Genomic DNA, 21,302 nt, shown 5'->3' with positions numbered 1-21,302 from the left:
GATATTTCCCCCTTTTAGAAGAGGAAAGAAAGGGGGAGATGGGGTGGAAGGGGGGATTCTTCCAAAATGAAGATAGGGGAAAAGTTAGGGAGTGATCCATTTATAGTAGGCTAGGATCACTCGGATTGGATTATTACTGATTACAAATGAGTGGCCAGCTGTGCTCAATCATATCACGTGCTCCTCTCGAAATTAGTTTATGAAACTTCATTTCAAGAGTTCACACTTAGATATGCTTAGCATTATAGCAGGTTTGGCATGCTGTCCCGGGAGAGAACCCTGAGCTCGGAGATATTTGAGCCCAGGGCTCCCGCCCGGTCAATAAGCATATCAGAGGATCCGAGATCAGGAAGGTCTCGATATTTCCCCAAAAAATGCCTTTGACTCGGGACAGCAGCCGCGTATTTCGAAGAATACTACCCCCAAAGGCTAGAAAGTTTTTTTTTACTATATCCGGCTGCTGGATATAGTGATTTAAAGAACAGAAGAAAGAGTAGGGGGCTCCAGATGTAGCAAAGTTTGAACAGACTCTAGTTGGAGCCTGAGCGGGGGGAAGGGCTTGGGGGATACTAGTGAAGGTGGGCCAGAAGGGGTGGGCGGGGTTGGCTCGTAAAGAGTCAAGAAAATGCTCGAGGAACACTCCGAATGGAGATAGAGCGGGGAGTGACAGCGCTATATATAAATATATATATGCATATATGAGAGTATATACAAATATATAAATATATAATGGGGTAATCTAAGGCCTGGAGGGGGTGATCAAGAGATTTCTGAGATTCAGAATGGACGCTGCGGGAGTTGGGTGCAGCAATTTTTTGTTTAATTTGCCATCTCCAGCAGAAATCGTGATTAATGATTTGGGCGGTGGAGATTTCTGCTAGAGGGTGATTGGCAGTTGGCGAACTCCTGCTGGAGTTGATGCTCGAGGAACACTCCAATTGGAGATAGAGCGGGGAGTGGCAGCGCTCTATATAAATATATATCTATAAACAAGGTCCATAGATATATATATATAATGAGTTTCAGTGGCCTGGGGGGGGCAGTGACTGACCCCTGCGGGGGTCGGCGCCCGGGGAACAGGGCAAGCTGGCCTTCTCTATCAGGAGTTTGTGAAAGAGGATTTGGGCGGTGAAGACTCCTGTTAGAGGGTGACGGGATGAGTTAGGTGCTCGAGGAACACTCCGTTAGGAGATGGAGCGGGGGAGTGACAGCGCTATTATAAATATATATCTATGTACGGGTGTATATAGATATATATATATAAGAAGATTGCTAAGGCCTGGAAGGGGCGGTGAGACGACCCCTGCGGGGGTCGTAGCTCGGGGTAACACTTCTGCGGAAGTCAGAGCTTAGGGGGGGGGCAGGGTCTGGCAGGAGTCAGGAAACAGGAAGGGGCTGTGAAGATTCCTGCAGAAAATGGCCGGGGTGGCGTGGTGACAAGTGGGCTTGGATGAACTCCAATACTATGTTGTTGGGGGAGAAAACTGATGGTACTCAGTCTAGAAGGAAGGAAAAGAGGAAGGGAAGGTGGCTGGGTCATGCCCTCGCCCTTGGATAGAAGTAGGTTGATGACTGGCGAGAGTCCTCTGGGCATCTCTAAGGTGCCTTTGGCTGAGACGGATGTATGTTTTGAAGGCATCGGATGACCATCTTCCCAGAGTCTGAATCTGTTGTTGTGAGAGCCCTTTTTGAGATGCTGTGGTGGCTGCCCCTATCCTAAATGAGTGACTGGAGTATGAATCTGAGGGAAAGCCTGAGAGACTGAGAACTGCCTTGAGGTGTCTTTGAAACCAGAAACGTGATGCTGGGCGATTAGAGTCATCTACAAATAAGGGGGAAAAAGGGCTCGGGTTCTGTGTTTTCCTAAAGAGTAGAAAGGCCTTGAGTGTTTGAAATGGAAGTGTGGGTGAGGGGAGGTCGAATATATAGATGAAATGACCCTTGCGTGTCTGGTCTGTTTTGCTTTGTTTTATGAGGAAAGAAAGAGTTCCCTCATCTAACAAAGTAAGGTCTGAGATGGTAGGGTGAATGTATGGATCAAATTTAGAAGTTATGGTGAATTCAGAGCATCTAAGAAATCCAAAAAAAGCCAGATTAAACATGGCATCCAGAGTGCGATCTGTATTTGTGGAAATATAACCTTTGCGGAGGGTAGAAATGCATTTGGAGAGGACTCTTTGTGTAATGGGAAGCCTAGGGTCTGGGGGGGAGGGATGTACTTTCTGGATGCCTTTAATAAGAAGGCCTGTTTGGGGGTTAGAAATTGATTCAGCTGGGGAGCCATGTATCAATTTGTGAAAGAAATTAATCCCGCTTAAGTAACTCTTAATAGTGCTAGCTTGAATGTTTTTGGAAGTGTGTAGGTATGTGATAAAAGATGTAATGGTGAGGAGGGAAAAATTGGGAAAACTTGTGTTGTATTGGGTGTGGAACTTTTTGAAAGCGCTCCATGCTGTGAGATAAGTCTGTATAGTTCTAGGGGCTACTGCTTCTAGAATGAGGGAGATGGATGCTTGATGTAAGTTATGCATGGGATGATTCAGGGCAATATCACCTCTGAATATGGAGGGATGGGAGTAGGATGTGGATCCGCTTCTGGGGCCAACTGCCGAAATCTCTGGAAGGAAAAACGAGAAAGAGAGTCAGCAATTTGATTTTTGAAACCAGGTACATGTTTTGCAGTAATGATAAACTGTTTTTTAGCTGATGTCCAAACTAGACGACGAATGAAAGGCATTAAAGTAGGGGAATGAGAACGCCCTTTGTTAACACATTGAACAGCTGCTTCATTATCACTGTGAATTAGAATGCTAGAAGCAGACCATTCGTCACCCCAGATGATAGTTGCGGCCACTAGGGGGTATAATTCAAAGAGAGCTGATGATTGAGAGGGCAATGGGATTTCTAGCATTTGTGAAGGCCATGGAGAAGCAAACCAACGACCCTGGTAATAACCTCCAAACCCTACAGAAGGGGCAGCGTCGGTGAACAGATGGATGTCTATAGGAGCTGACACCAGATCGCTATAGAAAAATGAACAGCCATTCCAGCACTTAAGGAAGGAAATCCAAAGGCTGAGTTCCCTCCGGCAAGCTTCAGACAGGGGGATAGTTTCTTCTAGACCGTTAATGGAAGCTGCAGTTTGGAGGAGGTGAGAGACAAAGGGGCGACCTTGAGGAATTATGCGCATGGCAAAATTCAAGTGTCCCAGAATGGACAAAAGTTCGCGTTTTGTGCAAATTTGCTTCTCAAGGAAGATGGATGAAAGGAAAATGATTCGATCGATTTTTTCCTTAGGAAGTGAAGCTTGGAAGTTTTTAGAATCCAGCTTGATTCCTAGGAACTCAAGAGAGGTGCTAGGGCCGGCCGTTTTCTCCTCAGCTAGAGGGATGCCGAGATTAGCGAAGACTTTCTGAGTAATCGCTAACTGTCTTGCGGGTGGCTCACTAGGAGGGGAAATGATGAGAAAGTCATCTAGTAGGTGGATGAGATGCGACACGCCATAATTATTAGTGAGAATCCAGCATATAGCCTCCGAAAGCATGTCAAATATTTTGGGGCTACTTTTGCATCCGAAGGTTAAACGGACTGCAAAGTAAAATTTGGATCTCCAATTAATGCCAAACAAATGCCAGAAATCGGGATGTAAAGGCATTATTTTAAATGCGGAGGAAATGTCGACTTTAGCAAGCCATGCGTTACGACCAACTGATTTGATTAAACAAATTGCCTGATCGATATCATGGTAATTGAGCGAGAATTGGTCTGATTCAATTAGGCTATTGATACTTGAAAAGGTGGAGTTATGGGGGGATGATAGATCAATTATGAGTCGTTTTTTGTCAGAAAATTTTCTGGTGGCAACACCGATAGGGCTGATGCGAAAAGAGCTGAATGGGGGGGTGGAAAAAGGACCGATCATAAATTTGTTGTCGATCTCTTTTTTGATCAATTGATCTACAACTTCTGGTTCAGCAATGGCAGATTGTAAATTTGGGCAAGCGAGGTTGTAAGAGGGCAGGGTCAAAACACCTGGGTGGAATCCATAGGATAAACCTGAAATGAGAAATTCAGAAAGGTTAGGGTCAGGATGAAAACATAATTCAGATGCAATTTGAGACACATTGACAGGAGTCGATAAATAATTTCTTGATTTTTTATTGGCCTTCAGGATTGGGCAAACTAGTCGGGCGTGCGCTCCCCCGCAATAATTGCATGTATGAGGAAACTTGCAAGGGTGACGGAAGCATCTGCCTATATTGAAACTGAAGCATGGGTTAGAGGAGGAAGAAAGCTGAGAGGAGGTAAGAGAAGGAGGAAGTAGAGCAGGGATAGCTGAAGTAGAAGGACGGGGAACGTAGCTAGTGGATCTTGGGTTAGAGGATTCTTTATCTGAAGAGGGAATAATAAAGGGACAGGAAGTGGTAGGGTGAAGACAGGAACGACAGACCGCGCAGGAAAGATTGCGGCAACCTAGAAAAACCCTGTTGTGGAGGTCAGTGTCCCAACGCCCCCCAGTAAGGACACTGATTCCACTGGGTTACTCGGATAGCGCATTTGGCGGAAAATAATTTGTGGTAGGTATAGAAATGAGTACCTCCATAGAAGAGCGCGAGCTCTGAGATGATGGCCATGTAGTCGTTCAACTCGCGCCTCCTATGGGGGAATACAGAGCAAATAATGTCAGTGAATCTAGAAAATGCTACCTGAAATTCTGCTAACGAGAGAGTACGTGATTGAGTGGTGTTTGAAGATTTGAGCGTGAGTGTGAATTCGCCGCAATCCACCTGTCGTTCTGCCGTAGGGGGTGTAATGGGTGAAAGGAGTGATGAGAGATCGATGTCAGCACCTGATAAAATGAGGTTTTTTGCAGCATTCGAGACGGGTGGTGGTTCCAGGACTGTAGCGTTGTGTGGCACTGGGAGGGGGTTGGCTGTGAAAAGGGTGTACGGGGGGTGTGATGAAGAAATTTGTGAAGGGACAGTGGGATGTTGAGCTGCATCAGTGCTGGAAGAGTGAGTGAGTGCTTGGTGAAGGGAAGGGGGGGGGTTATAGGGGGGAATGCTAGAGAGAGTAAAGGGGTTAGAGAGAGGTTGAGCGTTGTGAATGGAGCTAGAGGTGGTATGAATGAGCTGTGTAGATGTATGAGGGAGATTAGGTATGGGGGGCTGAGAATGAGAATGACTGATGGCAGTGGTGTGTAATGGGGGGCTAGGGGTGGAGCTAGAGTGTGGAGCTGGAGGCCAAATGAGAGAGGTGGTGAAAGGCTGGTTAGCATGTGATATAGTGGAAATATTGGCGAGAGGTGTTTCTGTATGTTGAAATGATATGGCTGGGGTGGTCCGGCTTTCTTGAATGTGTGGTCTTGATGCTTTCTTGCTGGTAGTTGAACTTTTCTGGGTGGCTTTCTTTGATTGTCCTGGGTGAGAAAGTTCAGTCTGTGAAGTAGAATGTTGAGGATAGGGGGCGTGGCGAGAGCGGGAGGATCTTGCATTGTCCGTGGTGGGCGTGGTTTGTGGAGCGTGACGTGACCGGGAAGATCTTGCGGCGTCCATGGTGGGCGGGGATTGAGGAGCGATAGCGGAGTAGAGTTTCAGGAGATCAGCTTTATTGCATCGTGGAGGTATGTGGATTCCTGCATCTGAGAGGTTTTTCCGGAGCTCAGGGATGGTAATCTTGTTGGAGACGTGAGATGATGATCTGGCGGAGGCATACGAGGAAGCTGGTGAAGGTAGGTGACGGCTTGGTGTTATTGGAGACGGAGAAATCTGGCGGCGTTGTGTAGTTGCGGCGCGGATTGGCCTGCGGCCTCTCACAGGGGCATCGGCTTCAGGTTCCTTTGTTTGCGGGGCTGTGTAGCGTTGTGCCGCGGCAGGCGTGTCGGGGAGAGCGGAGCTCTCGCTGGTGGTTAAAGCGTTGTTGTTGTTGCTTGTTGGTTCCATTATGTCGATTTATTTGTTGGATGCAAGGTTGTTAGACTGCTGGCGGCTGGCTTGCTTGCTTGCTTGTTTGTTGTTGTTTGCTGGTTGGTTGGTTGGTTTGTTGGTTTGTTGGTTTGTCAAGCTTCGATTGCAGTTGCGCGTTCTTGGCTTTTGGTCTTCCAAAATGAAGATAGGGGAAAAGTTAGGGAGTGATCCATTTATAGTAGGCTAGGATCACTCGGATTGGATTATTACTGATTACAAATGAGTGGCCAGCTGTGCTCAATCATATCACGTGCTCCTCTCGAAATTAGTTTATGAAACTTCATTTTGTGTTTGTCGCATATTTCTGAATGTATAATGAGAAGTTATGATGACAAGATGATTGAAGGGCGGTTAACTACTTGCTATTATGCTAATCTTATAAAATCGCAGGATATTTCTCATTAAAATCCAGAAGTAGTGATCCATTATCAAGATCTTTCTTATTAAAGTTTAAATAAATTTATTTTACGTTTGAATGTGTTGTATTTTTCATTATAAAATGAGAAAATGTCATGATTATCAAGATCTTTCTTATTAAAGTTTGAATTAATTTATTTTACGTTTGAATGTGTTGTATTTTTCATTATAAAATGAGAAAATGTCATGATTATGTTTTTTACAACAGGGCAGTAAGCTACTTGCTATAATGCTAATCTTATAAAATTGAAGGATATTTCTTTTCTAAATTCTGAAATAGTGATCCAATATTAAGGTCTTTCTAATTAAGGCTTAATATAGCAAACAAAATGTTTGAATGTAGCGTTTTTAATTTTTTTTATAAAATGGAAAATTATGATGATGTTTTTCTAAACAGGGCAGTTAGCTACTTGCTGTAATGCTAATCTTATAAAATCGCAGGATATTTCTCATCAAAATCCTGAAATAGGGATAATATATCAAGGTCTTTCTGATTAAGGCTTAATATAGCGATTAAAATGTATTTTACGCTTGTAATGTAGCGTTTTCCCTACAGGGAAGTTAGTGACATGCTATCATGCTAATCTTATAAAATCAAAGGATATTACACATCAAAGTCCTGAAATAGTGACAACATACCAAGATCCCTCTGATTAAGGTTTAGCGATCAAAACTTAATTTATGTTTGTCGCATGTTTCTGGATGTATAATGAGAAGTTATGATGACAAGATTTCGAAGTGCGGTTAGCTACTTGCTATAATGCTAATCTCATAAAATCGAAGGATATTTCTCATCAAAGTGCTGAAAGAGCGATCCAGACATTTTAACATTCATAATGTTCAATATTTCTTGATATACAATGCAAAATGTTGACAATGTGCTTGCAAGGTTTTAGCAAGCTACATGCTAGCATGCTAATCTGATAAACTCACAGCATATTTATCATCCTCAAAGTCCTGAAGTAGTGCTCCAAATTTGTTTTACCTTCAAGTAATATTTGTATTTGATATATTTGCACAAGTCGGCTAGCTTCTTGCTTTCAAGCTAAATTTATTTACTACTCGTTCTACAATAATACAGAACATTTTTTACTCAAATTGGCCAATAGTGAAACTGGACACATATTAAGACAAGAAATAATTTTTGATTTCATGCTGACACCGCAAATATGCTAAAAATAGCGTATGTTTTCAATTAGCGTGCGGATTAGCGCTTCATCGCCTGACCACCAGGGGGAGCTGCTGTGTGGCTTGACCGCGACGCTCCAACGTCTTGTTATTGAGTTCTAATGAGTTCCTTAACTATTTTATCTGCTAATTTATTTATGATGAAGTTGTAGCGGCATGTATGCCAAGACTGGATGTCATTAAGGGACTAATTAGCGGAGTTTTCTGCGGCAGCCATGTTTGTTTATTTGGGGGCCGAGTTTGTGGCGAAGATGCCGCTGACAGACTCTCTGTTGTAACATTGGTGCTGGCGGTTTTCCAGGCCACCTGCTGTGTGGCAGAGCCGAGGGTCTCGAGGGCAGGTTAAAGCCTGGCGCTCGAGGCTTGAATATATACGAGTGGATGCTCGTTTTCAGATGCGGTGGCAGCGTTGCTACACTGTGTGTGTGTGTGTCTGTGTGTGTGACACCGTGATCACGGCACAGCTGCGGGGTCATTCACGCTTGTGTGGTGGATTACATTCAGACTGGGGAAAATTCTAGCAGAACTGCTGTTTGCTAGAGTTTTTACAAACATAATTTACCGCTTTGGGTTTTAGAAAAGTGCATTGTAAACTAAACGTGTATATATATATATATATATATATATATATATATATATATATATATATATATATATATATATATATATACTTAGACACCACACCTATAGAAAGAGCTGAAAGGGCAGTAACCTGAAGATAAGTGTTATTGATCCGCGTATGTAGACGTTCAGCTGTTGTGTGTCACGTTTCATCAATATTTTCAGTATGGTTTGAGTCTCGGTGGGCGATTGTTAAGCTGACACTGAGTCTCGTCTCCAGTATCCCAGCATCCCCCCCTCTTTCTCTCTCTCTCTCTCTGTATCCGTCTGAATGGAAACAGCTGATGTTATCTCTCCGTCTTTCAGTCGTGTGACCTGCACTCAGCCTTTATTGGACTTTAGTGTATTTACGAGGACAGTTTATCAGTATATCAGTATATCGTCGAAGACTGATGCGGATCTGAGAGCGATTCCTCATGTCCGACTCGATGAACTCCACACGGAGAGATTTCAGCTCACAATACTGCTCTTGATGCACTATATTGCTTTTTTAAATGTTATTTTTGCATTTGTGTGTTCATTTTGATTATTTTAAAATACTTTTAAGATGAAATATGTCAATTTTACGGCGTAAGTGTTTAGCATTTTTGTACGTTTTGTCCATATTTTGTGTTGTGTAAAAATATTATATCTATTTATGCATTCATTCTTTCATTTTCTTGTCAGCTTAGTCCCTTTATTAATTCAGGGTTGCCACAGCGGAATGAACTGCCAGCACGTTTTAACGCAGCGGATGCCCTTTCAGCCGCAACCCATCTCCGGGAAATTATTTATTTATTTATTTATTTAATGTAACTATTTGGAACACAGAATATTTTTTGTTCATTTAAAATTTTACTCTAATTTTGTTTTACTTACAATATATTTTTTTCTGTTTTACTTTTTGCCTAATTATTTGTTAATTTAACTTCATAATTTGAATAAATTTATGTGTTTATATTATTTTGTTGGATTTTATATTATGATTTAAAATGTATTTTATTTTTCGTAGTATGTTATAATTTTTTGTATTTAATTTGATAATTTTAACAAATGTTTTGTTTTTATTAATTCTTTTATGTTATAATATTATTGTTAAACTATTTTAATTTTAGTAATTTTAAAATATTAAAATATTTAATTTTATAGTTTTGTCTTTTTGTTTATTTATATTATTTTTTTTGTATTTTATGCTATTATTATTATTATTTAGTAATGTCTGATCATTTTTATGTTCATTTAATTTATTTGTTCAAAATTTTGGTAACTATTTGGAAAATAGAAACTTATATTAGATATATTTATAATAATTATTTTAATATTTGCCTTATTTATATTTTCTTATTTTATTTAATATCACTATTTGAACTTATTCATATCACATTGTTTTATAAGAATATCTTGGTTTATTTTTAATTTATTTTAATTTTATTGCATTATTATTTGGATAAAATCATGTGCTTCATGACTGAAAGTAATGCTGTTTATGTGTATTATAAATATTTGACCTTACATTTTATTTTAATTTAAATGTTCTTAATGTTTATTATCTTAAAATATTTTATATACAGGTAAAGTAAGAATTATTCGCCCCCCTTTGATTTTTTTACTTCTTTTATAAATATTTCCGAAATGATGTTTAACAGAGCAAGGAAATTTTCACAGGATGTCTGATAATATTTTTTCTTCTGGAGAAAGTCTTTTTCGTTTTAGTTCGGCTAGAATGAAAGCAGTAATTAATTTTTTAAAACCATTTTAAGTACAAAATTATGATCTCCTTTAAGCTATATTTTTTGATAGTCTACAGAACAAACCATCATTATAAAATAACTTGCCTAATTGACCTAATTCCGCCTTTAAATGTCACTCTAAGCTGTATAGAAGTGCTTTGAAAAATATCAAGTCAAATATTATTTACTGTCATCATAGCAAAGATAAAATAAATCAGTTATTAGAGATGGGTTATTAAAACTATCATGTTTAGAAATGTGTTGAAAAAATCTCTCCGTTAAACATAAATTGGGGGGGAAATAAACAGAGATAATTCAGGGGGCTAATAATTCTAACCTTAACTGTATATATGACTTATTTTATTAATCTTATTTCTTTTGCACAATGTTTTTAATACACAAAAGCATTAATATCACTGAAAGCACCGCAATGATTTCCAGTAAACGTAAGAGTCACAACAAGAAAAATAAATGTTTATCGAATGTACATTTACATCCTTCGAAAAGTAAACAAGCGTCCAATAAACATATTTATTTTCCCTGTATTTACACACACAGATCAGTTTCCAAAGCTCTGACCCCCTACTGAGTCTTTCTTGGACGAGAAACGCAGTCATTTCTCCTGCGGCGGTCGTCTCACGTCCTCAAATCCTCCATTAAACACTAATGAGCGACATTATCAGCCGCAGTAATCCACAAAGTGAATACCAGAGTGTCGTCTGTCCATAGGCCTGAATATTAATAGTTTGATTCAGACGATCGCCAGAGGGAGAGAGATACCCGAACGACCCGAGAGACACTTTTTTTTAAAGGACTCAAGAACACACCTGATCTGATCTGAGTGGAAAACCACCTGAATTATTTTACATTTGGTATGCCTGTGTGCCTTATTTTATAAATATGGTAGCTTTTTTAAATGCTTTCTGCATCTTCCTGAGCAAAAAGTGCAGATTCAGGTAAATCACAGCAACTTAATGGTGTCTATATTCAAGTTCAAGACAGTGAGCTCTGTTTTAACAATCTAAGATCTAAAGTGCATGGTACAGATACACTTAGGACATGTTCAAATCTGCTTTGGCTATTTTAAGTACAGGAAAAATGGTTGTAGCACCAAGCGCATATTCTTATGCTGTGTTCACACCAGACGCGGTATGTGCGGATAAATCGCGATATTCGCGCGTAATAGCCGCGTAAACATTTGAGGTTACTCGCGCATCAAACCCCGCTTCATTCGCATGTCAAATTCACTTCAGAACAGATTCGTGTGATGGGCAGGGCTTCTGTCTGCCTGAAGACTCTAGCTTCATAGCTAAATGGCTAACATGGATTTTATGAAGAAAATAACAGTGTTTATGTGCTTTATGAAGACTGAAAAACAGCGTCGATACGTTTAGAGTCGTGTCTGAGTTCACTACATCTTTTCAGAGGTGCATCCAGCTCTGTGAGCTCATAAACTCCTCCAGAAACTGAACCTGGATGACGGAGGCTTTCAGCGGTGCTTCTGACTGAGCCCAGCCGAGTTTGATGAACTGTGATTATGATGAGAACCTGTTGTCGGTGTTCCGAGGGAAATCCTCCAGCCTTCACCGACAACAGGTTCTCATCATAATCACGCCCCCACAAGAGCAAGCTTCTGATTGGTTAACGCGGCGCGAATGTACGCTGAAGTTCAGATTTTCGAATTCGAGAGATTCGCGCGAAACGCTCGCTGAGCGCGTCAAACGCGCAAAACGCTCAACTCACCCCGCGCCATTCGCACAATTTGCGTCATTCGCGCCGCGCCATTCGCACGTATCGCGCCGCAGGATGTCTATTTGCGCATTTGCATTGACTTAACATGTAAATCACTCGCGCTTGACGCGTGTTCCGCGTCTGGTGTGAACGCAGCTTTAAAGGGTTGTCCGTATTCTCTTAATGAGTTATGGTTGTGTTTTGGGCATTAATGTGCATAAAACAGGGGCGTAGATTTAGGGTGGGGACATGTCCCCACCAATATCCACAAACTACCAAAATGTCCCCACCAATAATTTAATTCACTTAAAAACATCGTGCTGTCAGTATAAACCTAGACATGCCGAAAGGGTTAAATCTCGTTCTCTCCTCCAGTCGCACCGCCCCCAAACACATATGAACATTGTGATTGGCTGTGCCTTTCCCTGCTGTCATGTGAGTGGCTGCTTTCAGATCATAGTTTCAGAAACAAACAAGCGCCAAAACAACTGCGCGGGGGGAATTTCTCAATGTGTGAGGTGTATGACAGACACGCACAAGTTAGGATGGAGGTAGCAAGAAGAGGTGGACATAAAGAGCTTTTTCCAACGAAAAGTGTGAGTCACATAAACTCAAGTTCGCTACTGAATGAGTCCATGATGATAATGCCGTTATGCTAGTGTTTTCACCGCTTTTACGTTCAGTCTAACGTTAAAACAGACTAGTCTGTAAACAATATTCCCTGAAAACTAACTGCAGAATAAACACCTACATGTAAACGTATATGACCCTGCCAGTTCTCCTAATCTCTTACAGTAACATCTCCAATTTTGGTTGAAACAATTTGTCAGAAAAACTACAGCCTGTGCTCCATCTTTTAATAATACTGAGAGATGTTTAATTTGTACGAAAAATGAACGAAAGTCTTTATTAAACTCTCTCTTTATCAGTTAATAAACATCATTTTAACATACACTTTCAGGCCTGTAGCCAGCTTATTGAAAGGGGTTATTTGTTTTCTGAAAAACAGAACCTTTTTGCAGTTATTCACCTGATTTTCTGTTTAATTGAGGTATAAATATGACATTTTAGTGACATATTAAGAACTGATTTTTGCTGGATAATCCTGTTGGATAGTTATTACAACTACACTTTTTGATGTACCAAAACTATTTCCTACCATTTTGTCAAACTGCTTTATTTACACATTTAAACGGTAAGTTTTATTACAGTTTTATAAATAATAAAAAAAAACTTTGAACTAGAAATTAGGACTTTAAATTCTTAGAATAAAGAAATGAAGTACAGTACAGATGGCAAAACCTCTAAATGCCATGTAAAATGAGCATTTTTCTCAGCCTTGTATATTTATGTTCAGTTATTTCACTTTAAAGGCAATGAAAAGAATGTATTTGTCACTATAAAAGTAAAATCACAGAGTCCACACACAGGAGTTGGAGAAAAATGCTCGTTTTAGAAGAAAATATTAAATGTCATTCAGAGGTTTTTGCATCTAAACTCTTCTAATATGTAAATATACTTATTTTTAAAATACAATTTTTTTTATCATAATTTTCTTTGGGAAATTTGATTTAAATTAAAAACTGAAGCCTATAGGCAAATAACAAACTGGCCGGCGCATTCAACCTTCCTCAGTGAGAATTTATTTGAATAATAAGATAAATTCAAACATAATAATAATAATAATCCAACTGTTGGTCTTTCAACCCCCCTCGGCTACACGCATGACTAGCAGTTAAATAATAAATAGCAATATATATATATATATATATATATATATATATATATATATATATATATATATATATATATATATATATATATATATATATAAACAATATTCATTTTTGGCGGGGGTGACTCGTCCCCAGTCCCCACCAATGTCAGGTGCAAACCTACGCCCTTGGCATAAAACCCATCAGATTCTCATCTACCTTTCCCTTTAAGAGCAAGCTGCAGTCGAACAATGGTGTATTTGCTATTTACATGGTGCACTCTGTACACAAACCGAATGCTTGACTAGTGAGAAAACGAATCTGCTCATAAGCAACAAGCAGAATGAGCTAGATTCACTAAAGCCCCCTGAGTTGAATAAGGTATTATTATATTTATTTACATATTCATATTTTTATTAAAGGATACTTTTTAATCCTTTTTTTTAAATTTAAAGATGTTTGTGTGCTGCTGTGTGTCTCTCTCTGTGTAATAAGCAACGTGTTACTGCGTTTGGACCTCCCTACAGGGCCATATCAGTAACACACTATTTAAATAACAAAATAATTTGACTTTAGAGCAGCTTCTAGTTGGTTAAACTTTATCTTATTTTTGTGTTTATTAGTGTTTTCGTTGTACTTTAAAATATTATTTTTTATTTATCTTATCTTTAGTAGTGTGTTCATTTTATTTTATATAAAATTTTATCTTATTGTTTTTATTTAATGTTTTTCTATTTTATGCTTTTATTATTTCATTATATGTTCTTTGTTAGCGTACTATCATTTTTATGCTTATTTATTCATTGTAAATTTTTTGTAACTATTTGGATGACGGGCAGTCATATTAGTTTATGATTGTTATTTTAATATTGTACTTACTTTCTTAATTCTTACTATATGAACTCATTCTATATTACTATCTTAATATCTTGGTAAGTTTTTAAATATTTTTTTTATTAAAGAATATGTTTCAATCTTTTAATTTTTCATATTTAAAGATGTTTGTGTGCTGCTGTGCATCCCTCTGTGTGTAATAAGCAACGTGTACCTGCGTTTTGGACCCACAAAGGCACTTATCACTAACGTGCTCTTAAAATAACCACAAAATAACTTGACTTTAGAGCAGCTTTTAGTTAGTCAATGGTGTGGTGTATTTCAGTTTCCTCAAAATAGCAATGCATCAACCACGGACGCAACTGCATTTGCTATTAAAACAATGTGCTGAAGGGGGTGTAAATGATACCTAAATTGAGGGCTGAAAACTGGTATAAATATAAAATATACTGGTAAAATAACATTTGCATTGTGATGCTCCTACATGACACTATACTACCTGACAAAGTAACCTAAGGTCTTTATTAAATAAAAAAACTAACTGAATACAAACTGATAAAACTAAATAATCAAAACTAAGATCAAGCCTATGCTGGTTTCCAGTCATTTCCAGCCTGGTCTTAGCTGGTCAGGCTGGGAGATGACCAGCTAAACCAGCTTGGCCAGGCTGGGAGCCCAGCTAAAACCAGCTATGTCCAGCTTAAACTAGGCTGGCAACATACCTTGGAATGTCTCGATTAATCAATCAGAATCGAGTACAGCCGTGCAATAATTTACTAAAGATAGTGTTTTAGTGCTTATTTAGGTAGTGTAGTATTCACTGGGATTCGGAACAGAGCATGTCTAAGTTCATCTTGTCTTTTTCCAGATCATTTGACTTATTTCAGCGTGTGAGTCCAGGTCTGTCAGGCCGTCATTAATTAGGCCTCTGAAAGTGGTGTTAATTCACACTGAGTCTCGCCGCAGTATAAGCTCACTCGTACTGCACCCTAAAGCATAATTACCAGCTCATTCAAACAGATTAAGTGTTTCTTCCAGCATGCGGCTTTGGGACCACAAACGCTTTGCGCTCTACAATAGAGAGGTAAGACGCCGTGTGTTGGTTTAGTCCCTCTGGCAGAACTCCTGACGAACCCTTTATGCCTAGTTCACACTAGAGGATTTTAAGCCTGATTTGAGCCCGATTTGGAAGTTAACAAGCTCGCTGACATATCGGGCTGTGATCGGGAAGAAATCTGCGTGTGCTCGGCGCTCGCCGCTCTTTATGTGTGAACTACTGAACAACGCATCGACGAGGCTCGCTGACGCTTCGCCGACACCTCGCAGACGGAAATCCAACATTCAGCATGCTAAATATTCCAGAGCAGTCGGCCGACTCAACCCCACGTGTGGTCAGATGTAGTGACGAGCTGCAGCCAATGAGAGAGCAGATCAGCATGAGCTGAATGGCTGTGTGTTCAGGAGCTCAGCAGAAACATCTGTGATTGGTCAGAATGGGCATCGATGCACTCGCTTCATTCTGCGTTAGCACAGACATGAGAGTAGGCTATATTAACAGTGGAACTAGAATTCTGTAACTATTAGAATTACCATACTGCTCATTCTGACCGTTCTCATATGAAACGCCATATTGTCACAACATATTTACATTCAAAGCTATTATTGAGATATTAAAATTAAGCTTTGAATGTCTGGCATCATATTTAATGACACCATTACCCTAAAAATATAATATTTTTTTTGGCAATACAGCCTATAAATATGTTGTTAAGATACTAGAACACGCAAAGGTCTTGGCTTTCATTTTCACTTTCAAACAGGAGCTATTTCACAGCACAGAATATGCTGTTTTGAAAGATATCTGAAGTAAATTGATGTTTTTGCCATCAGAAAGTTTTGTTTATGTTAGCAGGAAGTTGCTAGGCAAGAAAATGCACACATATTTAAAGTCACAGTGAAAAGTATCAGACATGCATGCAGTTATTTTGACCAATATGGTGATTTAAGGCAGAAATGCTCAGTTCTTTACTGTTTTGTAATAAAAAATAACAATGTCAGAAAGAAATACACTGATAGTTAGAAAATGGCAGTGTGTTATAAATATGTTAGTTTTATTTCAAAGAGTTATAAAATTACAAAAATGAAAAACTCTCTGTGTATCTATCCACTCAAACCTTGCAGATGAGTGATTAATCCGCTCATAAATCAGCTGATTTGACGATGTTTTTAAATGCTTTCTCCAAAGCTTGAAACGCTGTCAGTGATGTAATCCGCACACAAGCAGCCAATAGTGTTCAGCTTTTCTGACGACTCCTTCCTCAAATTTTCATTGGCTGTGGTTTGGTAGCTTGAATGAGCTATTGGGGAATGAGTTGTTGTCAGATCATGTAGTGTGTGACCCCCCTCTTGTGGATCGTTCACAGAGTGTTGCGTAGTGTGAACACCACAGAGATTAAAAGACACAAAGTCAAGTCATGTAGTGTGAACGGCACAGCGATCTGCTGATGTTTAAAATCTAGGCTTTAGGAGCATCTGTCACCAGTTTCTTTGCTCTCTCGCTCATCATCATCTTTATCAGAGTTTGGCTAGCCAAATGTTTTTCTGAGATACACTTAACAATCAAATTTGGCTTATTTATGTTTCTCCTTGATACTCTTGATGCTGTTTCGAATGATTTTCCAGTGCGTTTTATAACTTCACAGTCTTTCGTAGGTTTGAAATATGCTGCACTTTGAAAATAACACGCATTGCTAAGTTTGTTTGGTGTTTGTAGCAGCGCTAGTTGTATTAACATATTGGAATTCATTCAAGTACAACTCTACTTTATTTCACAGGTAAACTTTTTAAAAGTTGCTAATGTTGCTAATGCATGCCGCTGTCCCTGCAGAAAAATCCAGCTTAAACCAGCCTAGGCTAGTTGGCTGGTTTTAGCTGGTCGACCAGGCTGGTTTTAGAGGGGTTTTGGCCATTTCCAGGCTGGTTTCCAGCCATTTCCAGCCTGGTCTTAGCTCATCAGGCTGGAAACTGACCAGCTAATACCAGCTAAAACCAGCTTGACCAGCCTGGTTTAAGCTGGACATAGCTGTTTTTTGCTGGGCTCCCAACCTGGCTAGGCTGGTTTTAGCTGGTCATGAAAATGTGGGATTAGCAGCACAGGTATATCTGCTCAATATACACTTTAACAATATTTTAAATATCGGCGTATGCCTATAGCTTCAATAACCTGTGTTTTGGAACGGAGCGGCGTCTGAACTGGCGCTACATGGCAGTTAGCCCGTAAATACACCATGACTAATGCGCACGTAATGGAAAGCAAATCTGTTGTTGCTCGAGATTATCCCACAACCTGGGTTCAGCGGGACGCCGGGCCAGCAAACGCCGAGAGGGAGAGTATCTGTGACCAATCCGCTGAGTGTCTGTGACTTGTTGTCTTTAGCCCCAATTACCGCCGGTTGCCAGATATTTTTCAATATTCATTTCCCACCGGTTGCGCAGTCGTCATGGAGCCGTTCCTCCTGAGAGCCCAACAGGAGGCGAGACGCAGATGGTGCCATCTTATCTGCTCTCTCACTACCCAAACACCATCTTGAGACACATCCACTCCGTCCCTGCTTCCTCTCACTATCTCTCTCTCTCTCTCTTATTCTCTCCATCTCTTTGTCCGTCTCTTTCTCTTTTTCGCAGAACAACATGAACATCCCAAAAGATCTCTGTTTGAAATGTGTGCATGAATCACTGGGTGGATATTTGCACGACACTAAACGCTCCAAAATATTTTTGGTCTCATGACTAACTTAAAAAAATGACAAATTATATTGTATTTAAAAAAATGTCACAGTTATTTGCACAACACACACACACACACACACACTAATACATAGGAAAATCTAAATAAGAAACAAAATATTATTTTCATGAACTCACTATACACTCTCCGGCTACTTTATTAGGTACATCTTACAAGTGCCGGGTTCGACCACTTTTGCCTTCAGAACTGCCTTTAATCCTTTGGGGCATAGATTTAACAAGCTACTGGAAATATTCCTCAGAGATTTTGCTCCATACTGACATGATAGCATCACACAGTTGCTGTAGTTTAGTCAGCTGCACATCCATAATGCGAATCTCCACCACATCCCAAAGGTGCTTTATTGGATTGAGATCTGGTGAGTGTGGAGGCCATTTGAGTAAACTGAACTCATTGCCTTTCTGTCAGCTGGAACCAGTCTGGCCATTCTCCTCTGACCTCAGGCATCAACAAGGCATTTGCGCCCACAGAACTGCCGCTCACTGGATATTTCCTCTTTCTCAGACCATTCTCTGTAAACCCTAATGACGGTTGTGCGTGAAAATCCCAGTAGATCAGCAGTTTCTGAAATACTCAGACCAGCATGTCTGGCACCAACAAAGTTCAGTCACTTAAATCCCCTTTCTTTCCTATTCTGTTGCTCGCTTTGAACTGCAGCAGATCGTCTTGATCATGTCTGCATGCATAAATGCATTGAGTTGCTGCCATGTGATTGGCTGATCAGAAATTTGCGTTAACGAGCAGTTGGAGAGGTGTCCCTAATAAAGTGGCCGGTGAGCATATATGAAACAGTGACGAGTACAAAATTACTAAATATGTCGCAATTTAATTGTTAAGTTCTTCTAGTTATTTTTTCTAGATATTATTAAACGAATGACATAAGAATGAAAACATTTAAAGAGTTTAAATGAAGCATTCGTTTTAGTAGTTTGGAGTAGGAGAAATAAAAACTATTTTGCCTATAAAGTTGCACAATAAACTTGATGTATTTAAATAATTTATTTTTATTTAATGTTTAAGTGAAAAAAATACTTTTGGATTTAGTCCTAAATAAAATCGATAACGATTGAAAAGTGAAACATAAAATTTTTTATTGTATATTTTAATTTATTTATCCTCAGATATTTATATTTAAAATATTACCGTATAACATGACATAATTGCATAACAATTATATATAAACTGAGGCTACAATTCGCACAGGCTCACTAAAATTGGACAATGGAGGATTGGAGAAACGGTGCTTGGTTTGAGTCTTGATTTCTGCTGCCACATTCGGATGGTCGGGTCAGAATTTGGCATCAACAACATGAAAGCATGGATCCATCTTGCCTTGTATCAGCGGTTCAGGCTGGTGGTGGTGGTGTAATGGTGTGGGGGAGATTTTATTTTCTTGGGCTCATTAGTACCAATTCAGCATCGTGTCAACGCCACAGCCTACCTGAGTACTGTTGCTGACCACGTCCATCCCTTCATGACCACAGTCTCCCCATCTTCTGATGGCCACTTCCAGCAGGATAACACACCATGTCATGAAGCACGAATCATCTCAGACTGGTTTCTTGAACATGAAATGAGTTCACTGCACTCAAATGGCCTCCACAGTCCCGAGATCTCAATCCAATAGAGCACTTTTGGGATGTGGAGAAATGAGAGATTCACATCATGGATGTGCAGCCGACGAATCTGCAGCAACTGTGTGATGCTATCATGGAGCAAAATCTCTGAGGAATATTTCTAGTAGCTTGTTGAATCTTATGCCATGAAGGATTAAGGCAGTTCTGAAGGCGGTCCAAGCCGTTACTAGTAAGGTGTACCTAATAAAGTGGCCGGTGAGTGTATATTTCTTTATTTTCCTGTTAATTCCTTGTATGAAATGTAACATAAGCATACTTTTTGTACTATCCACTCATGTCTAAACCTGTATGTTTCTCAAATGAGGTTTTATTTATGCTTCTCTTCTCTAGTGTTGTGTATTTGCAGTGCGCTGTTCCTCCTGAATCTCTCAGTGGTTTTTCCAGCACATGTGTTAAATGAATGGAGTCGTCTGAATAATGAACGCAGGTGTCTTGACAACCTCCATTGTCCCGCTCAGACGAACGAGAAGGTTTCACTTACGCACCACACCACTTTGTTTTTGTCAACGTAAGCCAGAACAAAAGCAACTTGTGAATAGCTTTCGCTTAAACTGACTCTCATTTACTGTGTTTTCACGCCTACCTGACAATTAAGAAACAAAAAAGAGACGTTCAGACCCTGAACTACATCATATAAGCTCAAAACCTGCTAGCGCACTTAAACAAAAGGCTATTCTTTCCAGCGGCCATTTTGCATTGAGCTCTTGTGTCAGTTTCTGGTTCTTCTAGAGTTTATTCATGGCAATGTTTGATGATTTGGGTTCTATAAAGCACCTTCAGATTTTTCAGACACGTTTATCTTTAGTGACTAGCTAGTGAGGATAGAAGAAGCACTTCAAATTATCTGAGATGAGCAGTATATAAATGCTATGTCAAGTACTTTTTATTTTTAAGAAGTTGTCTAGTGCAGGGGTGACCAAACTTTTCAGCCTGCGAGCCCCAAAATAACAATGCCAGTGACTCGCAACACCCAATATCTTCTAAGGTGGTTATTAATGTAGAAAGCTTGCATGCAACGGCACAAACACCAGTAGGCCCAAGTCTCTTTTTTTTTTATTGTGTGCAAGTGCGGTAAGTGAGCCAGAAAGTTTAACCTGCTGCCATAAAATCAGTCTGCTTTAATTATATTAAATAAAAATAATTAAAAAAATTTATTAAATAAAAACTAAACTCAATTGTTTTTATTTAAATATAAATAAAATAGTTGTAAAATAAAAATAAATAAATTTAATTAAATTAAAACTAAGCTAAACTAAATATTTTTTTATTCATAAAATATAAATAAAATAAAATAAAAATTGTATTTATAAAATGCAATAAAATAAAATTATATAATTATAAAATAAAAAAGCCATTGAAAAATATAAATTAAATAATTGTAAAAAATACATTAATATAAAATAAGGTTAAACAAAATAAATAAAATGAAAACTAAACTAAACATTTTTTTATTTATAAAATATATATGAAATAAAATGTAATATTATTTTAAAATAAAAAGCTATTTATGAAATATAAATAAAATAAAATAGTTGTGAAATAAAATTTAAGTAAAAAGAAATATTAAAATAAAAAAAACTAAACTAAATATTTTTTTATTTATAAAATATATAAAATATGTATAAATTATGAAATAAAAAAAGCCATTTATAAAATATAAATAAAATAATGGAATT

The 21,302-nt window shown here is 38.9% G+C and overlaps 1 long non-coding RNA gene across 2 annotated transcripts in view; it reads left to right on the top strand.

The window, feature by feature from the left end:
* Nucleotides 1-21,302, top strand: part of LOC141380132 (uncharacterized) — a 337,436-nt gene that overhangs the window by 213,342 nt on the left and 102,792 nt on the right. The gene's annotated exons all lie outside the window — the stretch shown is intronic.

Source organism: Danio rerio, chromosome 22 (genome assembly GCF_049306965.1).
Source record: "Danio rerio strain Tuebingen ecotype United States chromosome 22, GRCz12tu, whole genome shotgun sequence".
NCBI classification, from domain to species: domain Eukaryota; kingdom Metazoa; phylum Chordata; class Actinopteri; order Cypriniformes; family Danionidae; genus Danio; species Danio rerio.
This window is presented reverse-complemented; position numbering and strand designations above follow the sequence as displayed.